The following is a 25838-nucleotide window of genomic DNA, read 5'->3' as shown; positions in this document are numbered from 1 at the left end:
TATTATTATTATTATTATTATTATTATTATTATTATTATTATTATTATTATTCTGTCATCAACATAATGGCAGCATAACAACAACAACATCCTGCCCATGTATGTACCTGTTGTAACTGGCTCTAGTTTGTAAAGGGGGGGGGGGAACCATATACAACAATTTTGCAACATGCTGTAGCACTCACATGGGATGTGGTCTAGGCCTATCATTTCTTTACAGGCATTGAAGAATACTTCAATGTCTGCATTTAACTGTTACTAGGATCCTCTCTGAAATGGGGATTACAAGCTTTATGAAGATGTCAGAATAGCAGAGAAAGACAGAATCAAATGTAGGTTGTTATAGCCAGTCAATCTTTGAATGGAATAAAAGAAAGAATAGGAACAAATTAATTCACAGATCAAACTCAGAGGAAAAAAACCTCTCCTCTCCTTCCTCGCAAGAAGACTTGGGAAATGATCGCTGCTGGATTTGCTGAGTGTGCAGGTCAGAGTAGTTTGATGACATCACATGACAAATGCTCCCTGGAGTGTTGGATTTTCTTTGTTTTCCACAGTTAACAGAATGATGTTTTGCTAAAATAACTGAACCACTTAGCTGCATTGCTAAGTTCATTTCACACCAAAGAATGGGAGCTTTGTAGTTATATGTTTAAAAGAGACAGAAAGAGAGATTGAGAGAGAAAGTCCAGTTTTGTAGAGAGTGTGAAACAACACCACTGTATATAAAGATTAATGAAGCTGCATGTTATGTCATTTGCAACAGCAGTGGAAATTCAGGTTTCCATCCATTGCCTACTGGAATGAGAAATACCAGCAATCATTACTTATCCAAATGTCAGGTATATAGTATACAGCTTGATCCTACATATAGTAGGTTTTTCAGAAATAAGCAAAATTGATTTCAACTGGATTTTTTCTCAAACTTTCAGTTGGATTTTCCCTGAAACTATTATTTTTGTTAGATACACAACACTCATATCCCTCTCTGCTTTTGTTTGTGGAAAAGCAGTCCTGATTGACCATGTTAGATGGGCCATTAAATGTGGACAAAGAAGTTGGTCTGGTATAGCCATGTGTCTACCTAAACACCCTAAAGGCACCAGAGCCTGTCTGATCTTGAAAGTTAAGCAGGGTCACGCCTGGTTAGGATTTAGATGGGAGACAGCCAATGAATACCAGGTACTGTAGACTATATTTCAGAGGAAAACCACCACTGAATATTTCTTGCCTAAGGCCCTGTGCAGACTGGCCATTAAGGCTGGTCTGCGGGCAGAGTTGGGGCATCACATCCATATGACGTATGCCCCAACTCTGCCCCCAGGGCACCATGATGCTGCACGCCACTCCACATGGCACGCAGTGTCACATTACTCCTCTGGCACTGCTTCCACATGAAGCAGCACCAAAGGAGCGCCTTTAAGCCATGCTGCCACAGCTTTCACAACCTTTCCAGGGTGCAACAAGGAGCTGCTTTTTGCGGCTCCTTTTTGCACTCTGGAAAGGCCAGATCGGGGCTGCAGTATGCCGTTGCCATGGCTCTGATCTGGCGCATCTGGAGGAGGCTGCAGGCTGCCCCTTAGGGGCGGTCTGCACAACCCCTAAGAAACCCCTGTGGAAAATTAATGGGGTTGCAATAAATCAACAGGTGACTTGAAGACATACACACACAGACAGTCAGGGGTTTCCTTGGCACACCTTCAGAAGCTCAGAGTAAATGATGGAAAGCTCAGAACGACACCTCATTGATTTAGTGTTACAATCCAGGATAGGATTTCCCAAGAACACAGTGGGATATTACAGAATAAAACCAGTGGGAAAAACCCATCTTTTGTTGCTAAGAACTACCAGCTTATGTCCATAAACTTTATTTCTTTTGCAAATCCTTTATTCATAAAGTTATTACAGGTTTATTGGAAGATTTTCTTGTTAATTCACCTTTCTAAAAATTATAGAACAAATACTTATTTTGTAATAGTAGCTCTTAAATCTTTTCTTTTTGACATGATTAAGTACTGCAGAGGGATTATCAATAATAGTTTAATGCTTTGAGCCACTCTATGGATCATGGATCAAGAACAGGTTTACTCACACTAATCATCATTGTATACTTGGCTGCATCTGCACTGCAGAAATAATGCACTTTGACACCGCTTTAACTACCATGGCTTAATGTTATGGAATTCTGGGAATTGTAGATCCTTGGGGCATTAGAGAAGGCTAAATATCTTACAGAACCATAGTTCCCAGAATTCCATAACACTGAGCCATTGCAGTTAAAGTGGTGTCAAATTGCATTATTTCTGCAGTGTGGATTCATTCTTGTGGGCCTACTTTTCATGAAGTAATAGCTTTGATGTGGCTTACAGAAAATGTTGTGCTGGGTAACTTCTCATTGCATTCAACAGTTAACAAAACCTACCATTTTGAGTTTACATGGTAGATATTCTTATATTTCCACATCCAGGTCTCTCTTATAACTTTTGATATAGATTCCACTTACATGGAAGCTGGCAGCTTTCATGTCAAAGGGGAGGCAAATCCACTTTGAGTTTTTCTCTGAAATTTAAAAGTGTTAGCCAATGTGTGAAGCCAATTTCTGGGATAGAATTTGGCCCTTTGGCATATCCTTTAACATTCTGAGTAGAAATAATATTCAGAAATATTTGAAAATTGCTTTTAAAAAGTGTGGTTGGGGGAAATCCTAGACTAGGTGAGATGTTTCATTTATTTTTATTTTTATTTATTTATTTGGAATTTTGCTTGTTGTTTTCTGCACAGAAAATAGGTTTCCTGCACAGAAAACAACATTTCTCCTTATGTTCTGTAGTACTAAATTGCTTTCTATGCAGAAATGCTGTGTTCTGTGCAGGAAACCTATTTTAAAACCTCCATATTATTTTTTTTAAACACACAATAAATACCAAATTGTGAATTGTTTTTGCAAACTGCATTTCTTGCCAAGCTTTTTGCTGTGAGGAGCTAAGTGATAAAGGTATTAATTGTTATCTATGAGAATGACATTTATGAAGATGCCCCCCTGATTCAGATTAAACCACAGAGTGGATTCACTGACTCACTGACATGGAAATGATCAGCAGCACTATAGTCCCTCCTTCTGCCTCCCTGTCCTGTTCCTTCCTATCTGATATCCCTTTAACATTAATATGCATCACATCAGGGTTAGTACTGTATCTTATTCATTTAATACAAATTGCACCATGTGAGGAAGGCCACCTGATAAAGATGTAGAGTTTTCATGGCTTTAAAATCACTGACTATTACCCTTCTCATAGATGAACTGAATGAAAGCGTAAACTCCCATCCCTTTAATTTTATTATATATGTGTATGTGTGTGTGTGTGTGTGTGAGAGAGAGAGAGAGAGAGAGAGAGAGTGAAAGAGAGAGAGATTTAAGAGACACATTAAATCTTAATTAATGATAAATTGTCATTGATGAAGTATGGCCATGAGGTGTCCGGGTGTAGGTATTTTAAGAATAAATAAAGACAGGTTACAGTGTGATGAGTTAAGTACTTTCAAGCTTCATCGATTTCAGTGGCAAAGTTAAGCAGTTCCTTCTGAGTCTCTTCTAAAGTGCTTATCTTTGGTTGAAGTGAAATAATAAATACCTATTAACGTGAAATAATAAATGCATAACTATATAGTGGACATGATCCACCAAAAACCGAGCATTTAAAAATCCCATTCATTTTAATGGGAAGTGTATTGGAAGACATCACTTGCCGAACTCACTCTGAAATTTATATACTTTAAATGTGCTTTATCATGTCTATAATTTTTGCCCTGTAATTTGAATACTGACGCATACTGGCTGGCAACACATAGCACAACATAAATCTAAGTGTATAACAGCATATGTGTGTGTGAGTGCACCCATACCCACATCCACACCCCAAATACGATTACAATTATTAATTTCAAGTGCTGCCATTTTTCAATTTTACCTTAAGGTGTGTATGTGTGCTTAAACTTCATTCTGAGTTCCACATTTCACTAATAATTTAGGCCAGTCCTGTTCTGTCCAAATGATTGTTATTGTTTTGGAACCAAAGCCCGCAGAATGCTCAAGGAAATCAATTATTTTTTGTCACTATTCATAAGGCAGATGAAAAACATGCACAGAGAGATTGAGGGCAGTGCGCCAGTACCACTTTCACATGCATCTGAAAAACAGAATGAGAGAGTGGCCACACAGATACAGAGAGACTTGGACTGCATGACTACAAGTACCTTATAAAGCTTAATATTATATGTTTCCTTTAATCACCAGAACTCTTTTTAAAACGTCCTAGGAGAAATGACTGCAACCAATATGAAATGGATGTAAAGTAGGTATGCCCAATACTAAATGTCACATTTTACTGGTTGACACACATTTATCACCTTGTTTCACAGTATAGTAAACAACTTACAAGACACTGGCTCATTTGATTGACAGTAGCCTTGGGCATTCTACGGGCGGAAAAATATTCTGTAACGTTAAGACTTTTTGCATAATCGACTTCAATAATTTAAAAAAGAGAGATTTTTGAATTCAAAAAAGGAAAGGAAGAAGAGGTTTCTTCAAAAAAAGAAAAAAAGAACAAGAACAATAAATTATCAAAATTTCTCATTTGGGTAAGTAACAGTTTTAATAGTTTTCCCTAAGCACCGAGAGCACTCAATTGAACATCTGCTTTCCAGCTGTACCTATTGATATATTGCTGGTGTTTTATTCTCTTATATTTTAAATGTGTCTATAAGATTGTTTTTTAAAAGGAGAGAGCGAGCCACACTACCTGACTTTCTGACAATGCCTTGATTGTGAAAGATATAAAAATGTCAAAAATTCTGTGGGCTATTTTATGCCCAGGATATTATTTTTCAATTGAATCCAAAGACAGATGTCTATGAACAATTAAACTATTCTCCAATCACACCTTGTTCCAGCTGGGACTAAAGAATTAAAAAGAAATAAGTCATCATGATTCACTTATTGCTGGTGTTTCTAGCATTTCCTGCATTGATGATAGATTCTTATTAAACAATTCTGTTGATGGAAAACGTACATTGTCCGCTGCTTGAACCTCTACAGTTCATACTTTGATATTGAAGTTGATTTTTCTTCTTTTCTTATAATTCATACACTTAGCAACTGGTTTTAAAAAAATCCCATTACACAAAGATTATGTTATCTAAAGCTTGCTAAATCCCATGTCAAGTTTCCAAGAGTTTAGTTGTAAAGTGAAACACTCAAATGAACTGAGATGGAAGAATGGACTTGACAATCAAAATGAATGTAACATGTTATTTCATTTAAAGGAGGCAACATGGAAGAAAATATACTCATTCTTTCCTAGCTGGCACGATGTTACCATTCCCACTTTTCCACTATCATCAGCAACTAAATAGCTCCATGTAAAAACTTTAGCAAGGAACTATACAATTTGGACTTATGAATTAGAATATTGTCAGTATTTTAGAGATACTTAGCAGTTCATCCCATAGTCACAAAGTGAATATTTCTCTTCCATCTTCTGTCCAAGATGGCTAATAAAGAAATCAAGTCATATCTCTCTGCTTTGTAGATAGACAACTTACAACATGTGGTTTTATATTCTCAAAGAAATATAAATTCTTTGTTTTTCCCTGAATGCCATTTAGACCAAACTCATAAGTTTTGCAAAGCTAATATAAAGCTGAAGAAGAAATCTTCTGATTGATTTGTTTAATTTCATTAAATGACACTAAAGGAGCATGGGTTGCTTTTTTATCAGTGTGAGCAATTAAGAGGATGTATTAAAGCCCATAATAGATTTGATTAATTTTATAGAATATAGGCACACATATTAGTTCTTTGAATAAGGAAATTAAAGTCTAGCGAGTAGTGATTTCCTTTGCAAAATGAAGATTCCTAAAGTATGATTATCTGAAAGATAATGCAACAACAACGAAACTGAAAACAACTAAGAAGTGCAGGTTGTTTGCAACACTTTGTGGAAATGTGGGTATATCTGTCCTGTAGCTACTCTGGGCTTATTCCAGAGTGCACTAAACTGAATTCAGATCATATTTGTACTCTGTTCAAGTCAACAACTGAAACATGTTGTTTTCAGTTAAAGGAAAAAAAATCATGTAACATTACTGTTCTGTTGATCTGAACATGTTTGGACTATGTTTCTTTGTATTTGCATGGACAATATCAAGTTTCCTGTGGCTTGCAAGTTAAATGCAGTGATATGCAGAGTTAACTTCTCACATTTATCTTCTAACTTGCATATAATTCCCTAGATAAAAAGGCTTTATTTCCTACTGCTTCATTTTCATGACATATAAAGCTCAATGAGACTTAGAACCAAACTATCTGAACGGCTGTGGTTGCATCTGCACTGCAGAAATAATCCAGTTTGACACCACATTAACTGCCATGGCTCAATGCTATGGAATCCTGGGAACTGAAGTCTGTTGGGGGCATCAGAGATCTTTGACTGAGAAGGCTAAAGGTCTCACAAAATTACAGATCCCAGAGTTCCATAGCACTGAGCCATGACAGCATAAGTGGTGTCAAACTGCATTATTATTGCAGTGTGGATGCCTGTATTTCCCTATATGAACCTCCCAGAACTTTAAGTTCCATGGCTTTCTCTTGGTCCTGCCACCATCATAGGAAAGTTAAGTGACAACACAGAAGATACTTTTCTAAATGGCTGCTTCTGCCCTGTGGAACTGGCCCTCTGTCTGCTCTCCTTTTTATACCAGGCAAATATTTTCTAGTTCAAGCAAGCCTTTAATTAACAATTGTTTCTTAAGGGGAAGTGCTTTTATTTACTTTTTAAAATTTTGTATGCTTTTGTATGCTGTTAGATTGTTTGTAGCTATAGCTTTAAAATGATATTTTAAAATTATGTTTTAAATGCTATTGTCAGGGCTTGTTTTTAATTTACTTTTTAAAAGATGGTTCTTTTTATGATTTGTCTTGGCATATAAGTGAAATAAAGTAAGTCAAAATCAGTTTCAACTTTTTAAAAATCAGGAGATCTTTGGGGACTGCTAGACTGAGTTTGAGAGTCACTGAAATATTTCTTGTATGGATTCATTGTAATGATTTGTTGTACAATATATTGTATTCATCAGCTCTTTTATTTATAATTTCATGCTTAAGATATTTACAATAATAATCTTTTAAAAATAAAATAAAACCCACAACCAGCACAAATGACTAAAGGGAAGAATGGTTTGATATGCTTTCCGGGAATGTTAGCAGTCAACATGTTTGGTAAGACCTAAATCAGTTGTTCTGTGTTCTTAAATTGTCTTTCAAGAAAACATGATTAATATTGATCAAAAGTATTGATAAAATGAACTTATTAGGAAAGAAATAAGCAGAGACGTGAACAACAGATATATTGCTACAGGTTTCACATTTGAGGATGAGACGGCAATGCTTAATTAGCATTCCAAGAGATCCTCCGATAAAAGAAGGGTTGCTTCTTGGGCAGGAGTGGAAGTAATTATTAACAGAGGATAAAAGAGTCACACTCACCTAGACATTAGCATCAGATTGTAGGCCTTTTTCAGGAGGTGAGCAAACCACTGTGAGGGGAATTGTACATCAAGGGAATATTTGATGCATTTGGGAGGAGGGATTCTGGCTTGAAAGAATCTAAGCTTTCCTTTTCACACTGTTGCTTGCTGTACTGAAACAAGGATGAATTCATACACTTGCTCTTCTCATAGAATCATAGAATCATAGAATCATAGAGTTGGAAGAGACCACTAGGGCCATCCAGTCCAACCCCCTGCCATGCAGGAAATCCAAATCAAAGCATCCCTGACAGATGGCCATCCAGCCTCTGTTTAAAGACCTCCAAGGAAGGAGACTCTATCACCCTCATGACCTTACAAATGATGCTTTCTTAGGAAAATTTCTTATATACATCTATAATCATGCTAAAGTTCATCAGAAACTGTTGTATATGGAAGAAGGCCTGCATAAAAATGATCAAAGAGGTTCCATATTCGTTGCAGTATGTCAGGAAAGTAGTCTCTTGGGGAAAAAAAATTAAAACAGTGCATTAACCACAGCATGTTCATATTTTCTAATTTCCTTAAAAAAAAAAAAAGAATTGAAGGGATATGATTGGAGATTCATTTATACAGTCCATATCTGAATGCATATCCTTTCCCCCCATTTCCACATATAGATTGTGCTGAGGAATAAGTCTGCCTCTTTCTTTGCTCAAATGAACATGCACATTTTACTCTGTCCACTTTGCTAGATGCATCCTCATTGACTAACAAGAGCTTAAGAAATGGTCTGCATGCATTTGAAACATGACATTTTCCTATGTGCATTGTTCAAATGTGCATCTTTTTCAGAAGCATCCACAGCTGGCAGAAAGATATTTGCAGAGTGTAACAGAGTGGACAGTCAAGAAAGTGAAGACTGAATTGAGCCTATCAAACTTTGGATTGAAATTGGATCCTTCACACATCTCTAAATATGACCACAATAGGAAAACCCGCACAAATGTGGAGTAATGGCTGTTGTGTTCAGATAAGAATCTCAAATATGTATCTTCAGTGTCTTGATTCCTGTTTTTCTCCACGTCCTATTAAAGTAGTAAACACAAACTGAACATGGGTTCTAATATTGTCTCATAATTTGTACTGTACCAATGAAATCACCATCATAGATTTCACCACCTCAAGATGGCTTAGTTACTCTATATTGACTGCTGAACTTTGAAAATCTGCTTTCAGCTGATTCAATCTAAGATGATCCACCATGGAAAGAAGATCCTATTGCTTAATTCAGCATTGCCCTTGTCCCAACATTGTGAGGGTGTTTGATTGTTATGGTAAGACATTTTATTAACAAATCATTTCACTATTGACACTCTTCTGGGCATTTGCCCCGCCCTTTATTCACGGGCATCCTCCTTGGGCAAGTCTGTGTTCAGAAATACATTAGCTTTGATGGCAGAAGTGGAAACTGATTTTTTAAAATTTATTTTATTGCACAAAATTACGAATAATACAAAAACACTACATTCAACACCAACATCCACAATACAAAAAAAATATACACAACAAACAAACTAATATATAGCTCTATAAGACAAACCAATAATCCTAACTCATCCATACACCTCTGTCTATTTTAACTTCCCCCTGATGTGATTGGATTCTTTTTTTAATGCCCATGCTACATCTTAATGCCCATGATACATCATACTATACTGAATATAAATTTCTTTTCTTTATTCCCTATAGACTCCTATGTTAAACAGTCTCTTTACTCCTATATAATGTTCTTATTTTCTCAGCGTTTCTTCCTTGCATAAATATTCTCTGTCTCTTCCTGAATAATAGTGCAGGGTTTTCCACTTTGTTGTACACCATCAAACTCAAAAGTTAGTGTCTTTCTTTCTAGAAATGGAAACTAATTCTGTGCTGGTCATGCTACGTACACATGTGTGCTTACACACAGTACATCTGTAGGACTAATATGTTGAATGTTCTTTCATACAGAAGGCACAAAGTTGATTTTTTTCTGATAAAGAAAATGAGCTAGATTCCTAAGCATTTACTTTCCCTGTCATCAGTTTTCTTGATCCTTTTTCTTATCGTATGTAAATTTTATTAGTTAATATTTCATGTTATTTATATGGTTAGCTAGAGCCTTGGACGTTTGTGTTCAGCCTGCAAGGGGTTCATGGATGAACTTTGGCATTATCCAAAAATAAATGAATTCTCCTTTGTTCTAATAAGTTTGTTGTTTGTGATTATTGTGTGCCTTCAAGTTGTTTCTGACTTATGGTGACCCTAAAGCAAACCTATCATAGGATTTTCTTGGCATGTTTCTCCAGAGGGGGATTTACCATTGCCATCCTCTGAAGCTGAGAACTGTGACTTGCCCAAGGTCACCCAATATGTTTACATGGCTGGGCTGGGATTTGAGCCCTGATCTCCAGAGTCATAGTCCAATGCTCAAACCACCACACCATGCTGGCATTTTTAGTGAAATTATGGATATTCATTGAAGTTCATTGAAAAGTAGATAAACAACAGGCAGACATAAAGATGGGCAGATGCTTATGCATTGGTATTCCTGAGTCCAGCAGGACACCAAGTTTAGAAACTTGGGCTTCATTAGTTAAAACCCAGTAAACTTTTATTCAGCAATTTTAGATCCAGTCCAGAGACAGGGACACAGTGGCTTTAGTGGTTAAGATGTCAATTCTGATGATTGTAAGGATGGAAGGTTGGAAGTTAAGGCACCATGTGATGAAGTTACGTCCCATCACTAGTCCCAGCTTCTGCCAACCTAGCAGTTTGAAAGCATGCAAATGCAAGTAGATAAATAGGTACCACTTCAGTGGGAAGGTAACAGCGTTCTGTGCAGTAATGCTGATTATATGGCCACCAGAGTCATCTTCAGACAATGCTGGCTCTTTGGCTGAGTAACAGAGATGAGCACTGCCCCCTTACAGTCGGTTATGACTAGACATTCATGTCAAGGGACATCTTTACCTTTTTATCAGAGACATTGTAAGAACAGAATAGCAAGTATCAGCATTGTCTAATTAAACGCTGCACAATTTTAAATTCATGGCAGAATCAATTCTCATTTATCATAGTTAATAAACATATTTGCCCCTCTAATTCCCATATCTCTCCTTCTTACGGCTACATTATTTTCACAGGAACAACCTTGAACAGGCTTGATTCATGCTTGCCTCTCCTCTTGTATTAGCTTACCACCTGCGTCTGAGGTCATGATTTCTCTGTTCTACATCACCCCAACTTTCCAATGTTTTTAATGGTAGGAGAGGTGCATTTACAACTCCTGCCAGGTATTGCCATAAAGTATTAATTGTACATGTTCATTATGACAGCATCCATAGCTAGGTACCCCAAAAGAAACTTCATATGCATGCACCAAAATTCTACAAACAAGTTAAAGCCATTTTGTTGTCAGCTGAGATGCTCTAGAAGAATATCAATGCAGGCAGAGGCCACTCTTTCTCTTGGCCATGTGAGGACTGGGGACAAAGTGTAATAAAAGACAGGCATTAAAATTTCAAACCCATCAGTAGCAGCAAAAATAACTCCCATTGGGATCTAGGCTATCTGTGTCTTGCAGGAGGCTAACTGCCCCCTTCTTAGATATCAAATAAGGACGTTTACATGAAATTGGAACACAGATTTCAGCACAACATACAAGAGAGATGTAAATTCTCACTTATCCTCATCCCCATGATCAAGTACCTTTAGAAGGTGGCTATGTTGGGGTAAAGAGCGACTTCACAGCTGGCTGCCCAGCAATGGACAGCACAGGTGGAATAAAGTCCAACCCAGCTGTCTTTGATGGATCAGTCCTCCTGGCAAAGGGATGCAGAGTTCAGTGGTTTTAGTTGGTCTGGTCTGGTATAATCAAAGTTGGCTTGTGGTTCTACGTAGCAAGAGAGAGTAGGATAGAGATTGGCTAGAACCCGAACAAGTGTTTGATTTTATTGTAACCATACTGAGCTTGAAGTTAACTCATACAAGATACATTATTTCTCTATGTTTCTCAATAAAAATTACTGTTTGTTTTACAGTGGTTGACTGTGACTGCAGTGATTACTATAAACTGTAAAGAAGAACATACACACTACATAAAATAAATAAACTGGTTTATGGAGACATTTAGCACTCTCGCCCTTATATACTTAAGGTTAGTGATGAAAAAGTAAAAGCAGGGCAAATGTTAGTGACAGAGAACTTTCTGGGGTTGGAAGGTGAAAGCAACAGAGGTCCTGTCACACCATGTGATGGAATTCTCACATATCTCCATTCCCATGAGAATGACAGAGGTAATTTTTTCTTTCTTTGCAAAGCAGCATGGTAAGTGGTTTCTTTGTGAATTTTATAAGAAAGTATTAATGTGTATGGCATAGGGTTTTTTCATGAAAATTGCACAGGTCACTTATACACACTACAGTCACTACTTCCTTATTTCATGGACTTCTAAAAACTTAGAAGCATTAGATGAATTGTTTGTCACTATATGGACCATCAACCAGTCCTTCTGTGGTGTTTTTTTTTTGGGGGGGGGGGGTCAGGGAGGTATTTTGCTTTATAAGCGGAAATAGATACAACTTGCACAGAGGTTCCTTGTGCAAATTGCTAAGACCTTGAGGGAGGGAAAAGAAACCTTTGGACCTCACTCACACACAGGAGGCAAAACATCTTATGACATTTTCTCACCAGGTTCTCTCTATGTGTTCTTGTCTCATCAGGAACAAGAGGCCTTGCAAATATTATTTACATTTCTAGTATACAAAATTTGTTGTTGTGTGCTTTCATGTCAATTCTGACTTATGATGACTCTAAGTTGAACTTACCATGGCATTTTCTTGGCAAGATTTGTTCAGAGGAGCTTTTGTCTATGCCTTCCTCTGAGGCTGAGAGAGTGTGGCTTGCCCAAGGTGATGCAGGGAGTTTCTATGGCCAGTTAGGGATTTGACCCTGGCCTCCAGAGTTGTTGTCCAACATTCAAACCACTATGCCATGCTGACTCCCATACAAAATTTACTACAGTTTTATTATCAGATTTATCTTCATACTGTCTATATTGTGCTGCAACAACTCCCTCTTCATACCATTATATATGGATATTGTAATGCACTATGAGCTCCAAGCAAACATTTCTGTCAACTGAAACCCTGACTTATATCCATGCTTACATATAGGTTAAAGGACTATCCATGCTAATATGAAATGCATCTGGTACTTTTGAGCTATCTTCTCCATGTTTTTTTCTCCCTAAAAGGCCTTGTTTCTTCTTACTTGGAGACTGTAATTTTCCTATTTGACATGCACCATCTCACCTGCTGCTTCAGGTAATTACACAGTTGAACTCCTGAAAACCCCTGTCCATTTATTAAAATCGGCATTACCATCCTCCCGTCACTTGCTAAGTGTTCACTACCTGTGGGAGTCTAGATGACACAGCTCAGTTCTGCACATCAAATAGTCACTTCAGCTCAATTAAGGACTCATTGTGTGACATTTGTGGCTATTTGGAAGGTATGAAAAATGGCCTTTCTTGAATTCCATTTAATGGAATGGGTTTCTGACATACAGAAGAGCGAAACATTCTAAGCTAAAATGGTATGGCCATTTGCTTAAAAAAAAATGATGTGGCAGTGATAGGATTTACTTGTCTTAGGCACCATGACAGGGCGGAATTTATATAGACTGTTTAAGATAAAAGTCTATGGTTTGATGTTATATTGCTGACTTTCCATGAGATATAGAAGGTTTGTTGTTATGTATCTTCAAGCCAATTCCAGCCTATGGTGACTCTATCTTAGGGTTTTCTTGGCAAGATTTATTCAGAGAAAGTGTGTCATTACTTTCACCTTAGGCTAAGAAAGAGTGACTTGTTCAAGATCAACCTGTTGATTTTCATGGCTAAGATAGTGTCATGGATTCTGATAATCCCAGCCCAGTGATTAGACCATTATAACACCCTGGCTATGGATTGATATTATAGCCAACAAGCAGTTCATTCTCTAGCAGCTTGTTGTCTGAGAGGGAGGATGCCACCATTTCAGGGTGACCACATGCTTCAGACCACAAACAACTCCTAAGTTAACCTCAAAAGTTATGTAAGAAAGACACCAGCATGTCCTCTCACCTGTGCAAAGTTCTTGTGCTAGATTTCTGGCAATATAATTCCTTACTCCATCTCATATGACACCACCAATGATATTAAAGAAGGGGGGGGGCATTCTAATACTCTGAAGTGATTTTTCAGGAAATATTTTTAGTGGGGGGGGGGCTGGCTTCATAAGCAGTCCATGCAATCTGTGATTTAATCTAGAACTGTAAACACACACATATTCACACACATTTATTTAAGAAAAAGAACAATATAATGCAATGTGTGAGTAAGAAGGGATGAAGAAAATGTATAGGAAATGTCCAGGAAATTGGGATTTATTTCTTTGTGCTGTAGTGAAATATCACATTTCAATGATGATGATGATGATGATGATGATGATGATGATGATGATGATGATGATGATGATGACGCAAACGAATGCATTATTTTCTCTGTCATAGATTCTTTGATTCCATATTTAGCAAAATGTTTTGGTTAGAGCTATTAAAAAGGAAGGAATTTTGATACACAGATCACTAACTCAAAACATGAACACACTGATGGACTCATCTCGTACTTTAATTTCTCCCTGGAGTAAACACACATCTCAGCCAATTCTAAACATAAGCACATCCATACTCATTGCTTCCACTTGAACATCCACGCTAAATAAAGAGAAAAGGTGTATCCAAGGTTTTGATACTGCAGACTCTTGCTTGTGTGATAACATCCTATTACAAAGAAAAAGAAAGTTGATTATGAAGCAGCAGCCAATCTGGCCAAAACACCAGTGAATTGATACAGCAAATGTGGAAGTTGGGGGTCTTCCAGTCCTGCAAACATTTCTGTCCCTATTCCATTCCAAACCATCATGGTTTTTCCCCCCACTGCAAATGTTCGCATATGGATCAGATTAAGTATAACAAAGAAATATGGTAGTTTTGAACATGTACAGTTATTTTTGCCAAAGCTTATATCTGCATGAAAGGGGCATTGTAGTGGCTGATTATGATGAGTTGCATTTCCCTCATTTTAAGCCTCATTTCTATTGCTTATACAAATGACACCTATTGAGCTAATGATGTGAAACCTGACATCCATGATCTACTCAAGAGTACTACAATTGTTCTGAATTCAAAGCCACTCTGATAAAAACTTCCAAATTGTACAAGACATTGCTAAGTGATAAAAATGGACACCTTTGCCCTTTTAAATCCATTTTTCTGGACAGGCGTGCTATATATTTTTGTTAAATGTCAATGAAAACTATGTGTGTCCTTTATTCAGGCTTGACAAGGAAGTCACTCCTTCATTAGTTCAGTGAAGTTCTGAGCAATGGCTCAGATGTTCTGATCAGCAATCCAAACAGACATACACTTGTCCATTTAATACCAGAATTACAGCTATTGCATGTTGCCTAAGGAATCACCAGGCCTAGAAATCAGAAGCTAAAACATGTCTCATAATTATAAATTATATACAGAGTAACAAAGTGTGCTTGCTTTTGCCTTACTTTCCTTACACCCATATTTTTCCTTAGTCTTTCATGTTCAGATTTAGATGAAGTAGATGGAGTGCCATGAACAAGCAAAGATGCCCCTTCTTGTTCAGTTGTGTCTTCCCTCATGATTCATCTCGCCCTTATGGTATTGTCAGAGAAATCTTCCTATGAATTGATTCATGCCCATTCATTACTTATATGTTTGTTTGTTTGTTTGTTTTGGTAAGTGATTTGACTTCTTGGGAATGGTGGTTCTCTTTATTTTTGTATTGCTTTGACTGTTTTATTTTTAAAATCCATCCTGTGGTACTCCTGTGGTTAAATTAGAATTTCCCTGGAAACAAAGCTGCCTAGATATTGATATTGTAAAAACAAAAAACAAAAAAAAAAACAACCCTTTTTTTGCATCTTGAATCTCAAATAGGATATAAGTATCACCAGTGTAGTTATACAGGGTAGAATTAAGAAAGAGATCTTAGTGAAATTTTGGGTCCCCAGATGTTGTTGGGCTACATCTCCTAGACTCTCTCACCACTGACCACAAGAGCAAGGTCTTCTGAGAATGGAAATCCTAGAATATCTGGGTATCCATGTTTGAGAACCACTGTCTTGAGGCATCACATGGAGAGTGTCCACATGGTTATTTGGTCTAGGAAGCCAATATGGGAACTGATTTGGGGCCTTCCTTTTCCCTCCACTTAGTGCTGCTCAGATAGTGTATGTCTGATGTGGTCGACTTAACACTTTGTTGAAGCTTGGACTGTGAGGAGCTAGAGCCAGAATTGGTAGCTTCTCCGTGGCTTTGAATCAGGGAAATACCACCAAATAAGGGCATGAGAAGGGTCATGTTTCCTTTGCTATGTCTCATCCCTTAATATTTTGGATGTATGCATTTGAGTTCTTCCAGGGGGGTTTTACTGAAGTCCTATGCTAACCAAATACAGCTGTAATACTTCAAATGTAAAAGCTGGACCCTTGACTACTTTTTGTTAGGCTGTGTACAATTCATTTGTGAGTGCAGTGGGTCAAGCCACATCAGAAATAGATATGGGGAGATGAAATGGCTCTTCCCCCCTTATTTTTGCCTTGAAACCTCATTTTTGTTTTCAGATTGTGGAAATCACAAAAAGATATGAGATAAAGGAGTACTCATTCTGAAATTATCCTTATGATTTATGTGGACAATTATACAACGTTTGACAAATGAGAAAATCGAGGCGCAGGGTAATTCACTGTCTTTCTAGTAGGTTTCCAGACTGCTCATCCACAAATATAATAGAAAAGCATCATTACACCCTGCATGAAGTCATTCTGGTACATATCTTCCACAGATTAAGAAAAAGGGGAGATTTTAAACATTGCCTCCAATATATAAAGATAAATAGATAGGAGTACAGAATAAAAATATGTAATACTTAGGTATCTGTACATATACATTTTGTAAACCTTAATAAGTTTATTTTCATGTGAAAATAATGTTGTGAAACAATTCCTCAAATAAATAAATAAATAAATAAATAAATAACCTTGCCAAGGATACAACTATGCCTTGATTTTATAAATGTTTCACATGTCTTATCTCAGTAAGCTAGCAAAGATGAAAGTTAGTTCCTTCATCATCATGCAAGAAAAGTCTGTCTTAATTTCAGAGTCCATTACTTCAGAAGTGCCTTTGATTAATGCTCTAAGGAGAGCTGGGCAGGGAGGAAGTCCAGTCTCTAAAGTTACCAGCATGATTTAATAAAAAAAAATGTTTGTAAGTAAATCCTTGAAACAAGCATCCAAGAGATTATAATAGCCAATTGCGATTACAAAAAGTGCTGAACCAACTTAATCACCCCATGTCTGGCTAGTATTGTAACTTAATTAATTTAGAGGCACTGCAGTAGAGGTGCATGCCTCTTGCTATATGTCAAAAAATGTAGCTTTACAATTATACCTTACCTTAGGCTTTGCTCCTAAACTCACTAACTTGGAAACAAGTATTATTGAGAGCAATGGGATTTGCTGGGGAGGATTAACAAGAGGACCAATAGAGGTGGTTCAAGGAGAGATTTCAATACAGATTCCTCCCCCCCTCTCTTTGTCAACTGCTTTCAAGTCAGCTTCAATCTATAGAAACCGTGTGAATGAGAGACCTCCAAATCACTCCATCCTCAGCCACCCTGTTCAGCTCATATTTATGGCTGTTGCTTCGCTGATTGAATCTATTCAATTGATATCTTTTTTTCCTATTACCCTCAACTTTTCCAAGCATTATTGTTTTTTCTAGTGAGTCCTTTCTTCTCATGATATTCCCAAACTACAACAACCTCAGTTGAGCCATCTTTGCCTCTAGGGAGAGTTTGTTCTAGGAGCCATTTACTGGTCTTTTTAATAGTCCACAGTGTTTACAGAACTCTTCTCCAGCATGACATCTCAAATAAATTGTTCTTCCTATCAGCTTTATTCATTGTCCAGCTCTCACAACCATGAATAGAAATGGGCAAAACAATGGCATGAACAATCCTAACTTGAGTATTCAATATTTTTACACTTGAGGATTTTGGCTACTTCCTTCATAGGTACTCTTCCAAGTCCTAGTCTTCTGATTTCTTGACTGCAGTCTCTGCTCTGATTGATGACTGAGCTCAGGTACGGAAAAACTTGAACTGTTTCAGTGTCTTCATCTACACATACAAAAAAAGAGAAAATGGTGGGAAACAGCCTTGTAGGGCTCCATTTTCACAGCCTGTTTGTTCCTGTTTTTTCTTAAGAAAATTGGATATAAATGTGAGGGAAAACAGAATCATAGAATTGGAAGAGACCACTAGGGTCATCCAGTCCAACCTCCTGCTATGGAAGAACTCACGATCAAAGCACCACTGATAGATGTCCATCCAGACTCTGTTTAAAGACCTCTAAAGAAGGAGATTCCACCACTCTCTGAAGGAGTGTGTTCCACTGTTGAACAATTCTTATTGTCATGAAGGCTTAGGTGGAATCTCTTTTCATGTACATGGTATCCATTGTTCCAGGTCCTATTCTCTGGAGCAGCAGAAAACAAGGTTGTGGTCTATCAGGACTCCTAGATCCCTTTCACATGTACTATTGTTAAGCCAGGTGTCCCCCATCCTATTTCTATGCATTTCATTTTCCCATCCTAAGTGCAGTACCTTACATTTTTCCGTATTGAAATTCATTTTGTTAGCTTTGGCCTAGCTTTCTAATCTATTCAGGTCATTTTGAATTTTGATCCTCTCCTCTGGGGTATTAGCTCCTCCTCCTAATTTGGTGCCATCTGCAAATTTGATAAACATGTCCCCTATTTTTTCATCCAAGTCAACTATAAAGATGTCAAATAGCACTGGGCCCAGGGCAGAACCCTGTGGCCCTTTCAAGTGAATATATTCTTCTTAATAAAACAACACCAGGGATCCATTTGTTTCCTCCTCCTCTCCCTCTTTCTTATTTACCAAGCAGAAGAAGGGAGGGAAATAAACTTTTTGGGAGGGATGCCCCACAATTTTTTAAAGAGGCTGTTGAGCTCATTAGATTGTTCTCCCTTCTTTCTTCCTATTAGTTGGTAATTTGATAGTGGTAGCACAATCTTTCCCCTTTTCCTAAACAAACATCAGCAACAACATTGTACACAGCAGTCAAACAGCTGATGTGGAGTGAACTTCCAGACATGCTCACCATTGATTCATTGCCCATAATGCCTGTATGCAGGCTCTCTCTGCAACAAATATTGTGGTGCAACTGACTGGAACTTTGCTCTGCAGCGCTGCACTCACTTTGTGGAAAGGGTTTTTGTTTTATGCAATTTAAAGAGAGAAATACATTTATTGTGATGACTGCTACTGAAAGGACAGTGTCCTTTGGGGAAATAACCATAAAAGAAATCTCACTTTCTGTCCTGTGATCTAGCCCTCGATTCTAGCCTCAGTCTGTGTCCTGTCCTGTCCTCAACACTTTGTGCATTCATATGTGTATGAGTGCACCCACACACTTACTCACCTATGCACACACCCATGCACTAAACACAATTGGTTGGAATGAAATACGACAAGCATCTATAAGGAGGTATGAAGAGGCTTTTCAGTATAAGTATTACTGATCTTGTATTGCAGACCTTGGTTTTGGATCTGCTAGTTGCTGGAGCCTTGTTTGGGACTCACATCCAAGTAACCTGCCTTAATAGATACATAGTTCATATATTTCATGTCACAGATAAATTATAAAGGTGATTATATAAAGGGATTTCTTCATACAATTCCACTTGGCAACAAAGAAGCTTTTCAGAAGGAACTTGATCCCCATCACTGTTTCAGATCATTTATTCATGTGCTCTTTCTCTGATACAGGCTAATCCTAGACATTGGATTAGTCTGCATCAGAGAAAGAAAGAAAGTCTCTTACACATATAGATGCACATATGCACAGGTGACCAGATAGCAGATCCAGGTTTTTGGCAAATATGCTACCACATGCTTCCAATTTTATTCTGTTAGCCTTTTGGTAACCTTCCAGAGAAATTACTTACTTTTCAGATATCTCTTCATAATAACATCTATAAAAGGGGCAATCTGGTTCAATTAAAATTAAAATCAATGGTAGCTTTGATATTGACTTCAATAAGATCATACCAAGATCATAAGCCTTTCACGCAGCTCTTCATCTGCATCACTTCTCTGTCCAAAATTGAAATGTTTCCCAATGGAAAACTTATCCCATCATGCTTATACATCATTTATGAGTTTGGCCAAAGAGCTTCAAACATATCTCAAATACCACCAGAAGATCTAGATATTTTACTCTGGATTATGTTTGTGTTCTGGGATTTAAGTCTTTAAAGTTTCTCCCTCCAACAAAGATAAAGATAAAGATTTGGAGTATAATTGATCAGTTTTACCTATACAGCACCTAAAAGTATCACTGTTGTATGGATTTTGGAATTTGTTGAACTAAGAATTAAGTCCCTCCTCATTCACTATGTACTTAGTAATTCTGGTAGGTTGTTCCAAGTAAGTATGCAAGGGACTGCAACTCTGCTATATAAATAAATCTAGATCATTTGTGAGGTTGGATCTAGCCATAATTATGCAAACATGCCCCTGGGATCACCACACCCTGTTATTTTTCAAGTGAGGGTATTCTTGTTTTAATACCACTTACCAAACAATCTTATTCTTCAGCATTAGTCCCTTGTATACTTGGGAATATTTCACCATGTTGGGTGGGTTTTTTTAAAAAACCAGGGGTTCCCTACCCTGGCACACACAGTTGAAATCTTAGAAAAGGACTGTGTATATTACATCGTATATGAAAGGATTGCTCCACAAACGTATGTATCTTCATTAATGTCATTTTTAACTTTCTCCCAGGTGTTGCTGGCATGTCAAAGGAACAGTATAGATATTGCAAAAGTAACCAGGAAACCATCCAGACCATGAAAATTATGTTGACAGTTTACAATGCGTTATTCTTCCCTAAGGTGCACTTGTGCATCTGTTTTAGAAATATCTGTATTATGCATGTGGCCTGAAAGATATTTGAGCAGGTAAGTATTCAGGAGACATATTTTAACTTCTGTGTCTTTTTAAATAAATAAATCAAGAGAAGACCAAAAATGTTATGGGATGTCAAAAGGCTAGTTAAGACATATTGGCCCAGATTAACTGTTGATAAATTATTTAGAAATGAACTGTGAAATTTTATGAAAAGTTATTTCAACAGTATGCCTTTTAAGACTTTTTAAAGAGGCATGTTGATAGATCCCCCTATCCTTTTCCCTTTTCTCAAATGTCTATGGGCTACTTTGTGCATTCATGAAATTTCAATGTCAATATGGAACAACCTCAATTCACAGTTGAGGGCCAAACTAACTGTTATGCCAGTCAATCTTATCTCCTGACAGGTACAGCTGTAGAAGACTGCTAATTTCAACCAAGATCCTGGATTGATATATCACATATATGTGGCTATGGCTTATCTCCCATCCAACCCTCCAACATACTTTTTCTCCACTATAGGCTTACTCCTATGACAGCTATTTCCTGGGTGGTGAACAGTAGGGCTGAAAGCATTCTGCAGGGCCTCCCATGCATCTGCTAAAAGTCCCGAGGATAATGTCACTACTGTGCATCCAGCTATAGGGGCAGTACAGATGGATGGCTCCGTGCCACCCATCTTTGCCCCGTGTCTGTGCTGCAAAAAAAGAGACGCCTAGAGCGGCTTCTTTTTTGCGATGCCGGAAGCAGGAAGGGGCGCCACCATGATGCCACTTCCTGCTACCAATGTCTGGTCACTGTATGGCGGTGGCGGCGGCATCATGGCAGCCCCGTATGGATAGGAGGCTACCATGTTGCCAGTGTCCGTATGTACTAGGGTTTGGGAGCATGGGATTGTTGCATGCTCCCGAACCCTAGTATTGGTTGCTCCATGCTGCTTTTGGCCGGTGTGTTTTCTGGTATTCCCTCTACTCGTTCCTTTTTTTTAAATTTTATTTCCATAAACAAATACATCTTTACATTCTATTACATTCTATTACCTTTTTGAAACAATATTTTATATAACCCTCAGTGCCCCCCTTCCCCGGAGCCATTTCCATCCTTATATTCCATCCAAAATTTCAGTTCGTCTTCTGGAGGTAATCTTCCATCTTCTTTTCTCAACACTTTCTCGACAAATTCTTTCTAAATCCCCTCAAAGTCATTTCTTTTCCATAATCCTTTCTTTACTTTCAGTTTACATGTCAATTTATCATTAACAGCTAATCTCCATACCTCTTTGTACCAATCCTCCACTTCTACATCCATTTTCGTTTTCCAACACCTTGCTATTAATCTCGCTGCTGTAAGCAAATTTGTTACCAAATCTTTTTCTTCTTTTTTCCATTTCTCTGAGTTATATAATGATAACAAAACTATATTCGGTCTTCCCTCTACTGGTTTCAAAACAGTTTGGGGGGTTCTCCAGATTAAAAGTTGGTTTTGGTGTGTGTGTGTGGGGGGGGAGGGTAGTCATTGGGCTTTGATACAAAATTTTGACCTCAGCTTTACCCATAAAATGGATTATCAGGTTGTTAAATTGGATTTATGATATTTTAACTCACTAACAGGATACCAGCCTTCACAGAAAAAATACTGGGGAGGGGGGAAATTTCATCCCCCCAGACAACATGACACCGTGATTTGTTCCCTGATAGAATTTCCCTAGCAGAGAGGTAGAATATAGCTCTATCGCTATTTCCACATCCCACATTCCAAGAACCCACTTCAACTGTGGGTACATGATTTACATATGAAGAAATAGGGAAATGTTTAGCAAGTTGCCTGATCAAATTAGCAGACTCCATGGAACATAGTGTATAAAAGCAAAGTAATCATATTGGATTATAGGTCAGAAATCTTCCAGGTAATAACTTTGATCTAAACATGTGCCTTTATACAATTTCTAGTCCAATTGTAGACCCGTTGATTCCATTGGATTTAGCTTACCATTCAGCAATTGATTCAATGGTTCTACTCTAATACAGACTAGCAATTGGATTCAAGTCTTACTCATACTTAGAGAAGGTCATCGATTGCAATAAAATTTTTCGCCTTTAACTATGATCATTTAATATATGTTCTTTTCAGCTTAATACTTAGTGTGCTGAAAACACTGGATGAAGTAATTTGTCCCATTGATTTCAGTAGGTCTAATCTTAGTACAAATAAATTATGATGACTCTACCCCAATGAGTAATTTGACCCTGAAGGAATAACAAAAAATCGGAACCATCCATATATAGATATTTTAGTTTCGATATGTTCAGCCTGGAGAAGAGACGGTTAAGAGGTGATATGACAGGCCTGTTTAAGTATTTGAAGGGGTGTCATATTGAGGATGGAGCAAGCTTGTTTTCTGCAGCTCCAGAAAACAGGACCTGTAACAATGGGTTCAAATTAGAGGAAAAGACATTCCATCAATAATAATAATAATAATAATAATAATAATAATAATAAATTTTTATTTATATACCGCCCTGTGGTGAACCAATCCGGGCGGTTTACAACATTAAAATAACATACAGCATAAAAATAATATATTTCCCTTCCCCCTTAAAAAGTTATTAAACAACATATCTAATTTAAAACCACAATAACTAGTTAAAATAACAATAAATTAAACAAAATAATACCAACCAATAAACCACTGCAACTTCAGTTCTAAAGAAAAAGGGGCTTTGGAGACATTACTGAGGAGGGGGGAAATCCTGAGATCCTGAGGCCAGGATATTTCAGTCTGGGAAGGCCTGCCTGAAGAGATCCGTCTTAACAGCCTTTTTGAAGCTGTCCAAAGATGTTAACTGACGGATCTCATCCGGCAGGCCGTTCCAGAGCCTGGGGGCGACAATAGAGAAAGCCCTCCGGGAGGTCGCCACAACCCTCGATTTTTGAGGCTGCAACAAGTTCCTCCCAGAGGACCGGAGAGCACGGGGAGGATTGTATGGGAGGAGGCGGTCCCTGAGATAGCTTGGACCCAAGCCATTTAGGGCTTTAAAGGTAATAACCAACACCTTGTACTGGGCCCAGAAACCAATAGGCAGCCAGTGGAGGGACCTCAAAACCGGAGTGATATGGTCCCTTCTGGATGTTCCTGACACGAGCCTGGCTGCCATGTTTTGAACCAGCTGTAGTTTCCGAACCAGGCATAAGGGTAGCCCCATGTAGAGCGCATTACAGAAGTCAAGGCGTGAGGTTACCAGTGCATGCACAACTGTCTCGAGATCCCTTACTCCCAGAAAAGGGCACAGCTGACGTATCAGCCGAATCTGATAACAGGCGCTCCTGACCGTCACATTCACCTGATCTATCATCAGGAGCGACGAGTCAAGGAGCACCCCCAGACTGCGAACGCAGTCATTAGAGGAGAGTGTGACCCCATCCAGGACTGGTGGTTGCAACCCAATTCTTGGTTTCGGGGCCACTACGGTGAGCACCTCCGTCTTGTTCGGATTCAGCTTTAATCTGTTTTTCCTCATCCAGCCCATTACCGCCCGAAGACATTCATTGAGAGAAGAGATGCCATTAGAATTCGAGGCCGACGAACGAGACATGGAGAAATAGATTTGGGTGTCATCAGCATACTGATAGCACCCAGCACCATAACTCCGTATGATCTCACCCAGCGGCTTCATATAGATGTTAAACAACATTGGGGACAAAATAGCTCCCTGAGGGACTCCACAAAGGAGCTCCCTCTTTCTGGAGCTACTGTCCCCGAGCAGCACCCTCTGGGACCTGCCTGAGAGGTAGGACCGGAACCACTGCAATGCAGTGCCTCCGATACCTAATCTAAACATTAGGAAGGACTTCCTGACAGTAAGAGCTGTTTGACAGTTGATGATATTCCACTGGAGAGTGGTGGAATCTCCTTCTTTGGAGATTTTTAAACAGAAGCTGGATGGTCATCTGTTGGGGTGCTTTGACTGTGTATTCCCCCATGGCCAATAAGGCTGCCTAAAGCATCCCTTCCTATCCTCAATCCCAACACCCATCCCCAAAAGCAGCACAGAAGTTTGTGGGGCCTTGCTGAATGGGATAACATGTTCAGGAAGCTGGAAGGGACACTGCACGAAAGCATCAGGAATGTCTTTTATCATCATTCCTGATATACATGCCTAAATGTTGAGCCAAACCCTGAATCTGAAATACAGACAGCCCTCCCCATAGGTGTGCTTGCCTTCCGCAGCTTTGAGCTTACGTGGAGAGCAAGCCCTGGCACAAATAATGGGGCATGTACCCGCGCCGTGCACCCCATGTGCTGCCAGAAACATGTGGCCCATTCTTTTTTATAGTGCTTGAGCATACGCTATTTCCCCCCTTACGTGGGGGTGGTGGTGGTGGTCCAGAACGGATCCCCCCACATATGGGGAGGGCGGACTGTAATGCTGGGTTATCTCAGTGAAGATATTGAAAGGATATCTCTTAATACAGCGGTTCTCAGACTTTTTACTCTTGGGATCCCCTTTACATTTATATGCAGATGTCACCTATGAATTTTGAATTTTTATTCTATGAATAAAAATATTTTGTTCAGTGTGTGTATTTTTGTTCACACATTCATAAATATTCATGTCTTAATATTTTGTATGGAAATAGCCCTCCTCCTCCTCCTCCTCCAGTGAAAGGCTCCAAGCACATTATTGCCTTTCTTTCCCCTCCGGACAGAAAGTTTGGAAAAAGGAGGAAGAGGAGGAGGACGGATCAGAGCCTCCAAATCTTGTGCCCCCCTTGAGCAATTCCTGTGCCCCGATGGGGAACTGTTTGAGAACCACTGTCTTAGTGCAATGTTTGATGTTTGATTTATCAATGCTCATTTCAAACAAGACATCTTACAAAAGTGTTCTGAATTTTTGTAGGTATAAATAAGTTTTCTTTTTTCTTTCTCTGAAACTATGATTTTACGAGATAGCAAAGCAGTTCTCATAACTGCTTCTGCATGTACTGGATCAATGATACTTGATTGTGCGTTGATCATCTGTATACCTAATGACACAAAATATTGATGAAATTAACTGGTGTAGTGACAGTTTTGTTTTTGCAATCTTCATTAATAATAATAATGATAATGATAATAGAAAGTAATGGAAACATGGAATAATGGAAGGCATCCTGTTAGGGACATACACAGGTGTAATTCAAATTT

General features: G+C 38.3%; 1 long non-coding RNA gene across 1 annotated transcript in view; it reads left to right on the top strand.

Moving 5' to 3' along the window:
• Nucleotides 1–8714, top strand: part of LOC121919420 — a 77138-nt gene extending 68424 nt beyond the window's left edge. Inside the window, exon 6 of the long non-coding RNA XR_006101474.1 lies at nucleotides 8383–8714. This is a non-coding gene — a long non-coding RNA (uncharacterized LOC121919420). The remainder of the gene's footprint in view (nucleotides 1–8382) is intronic.
• The last annotated feature ends 17124 nt before the right edge of the window (nucleotides 8715–25838 follow it).

The sequence above is a fragment of the Sceloporus undulatus genome, chromosome 1 (assembly GCF_019175285.1).
Source record: "Sceloporus undulatus isolate JIND9_A2432 ecotype Alabama chromosome 1, SceUnd_v1.1, whole genome shotgun sequence".
NCBI lineage: Eukaryota > Metazoa > Chordata > Lepidosauria > Squamata > Phrynosomatidae > Sceloporus > Sceloporus undulatus.
This window is presented reverse-complemented; position numbering and strand designations above follow the sequence as displayed.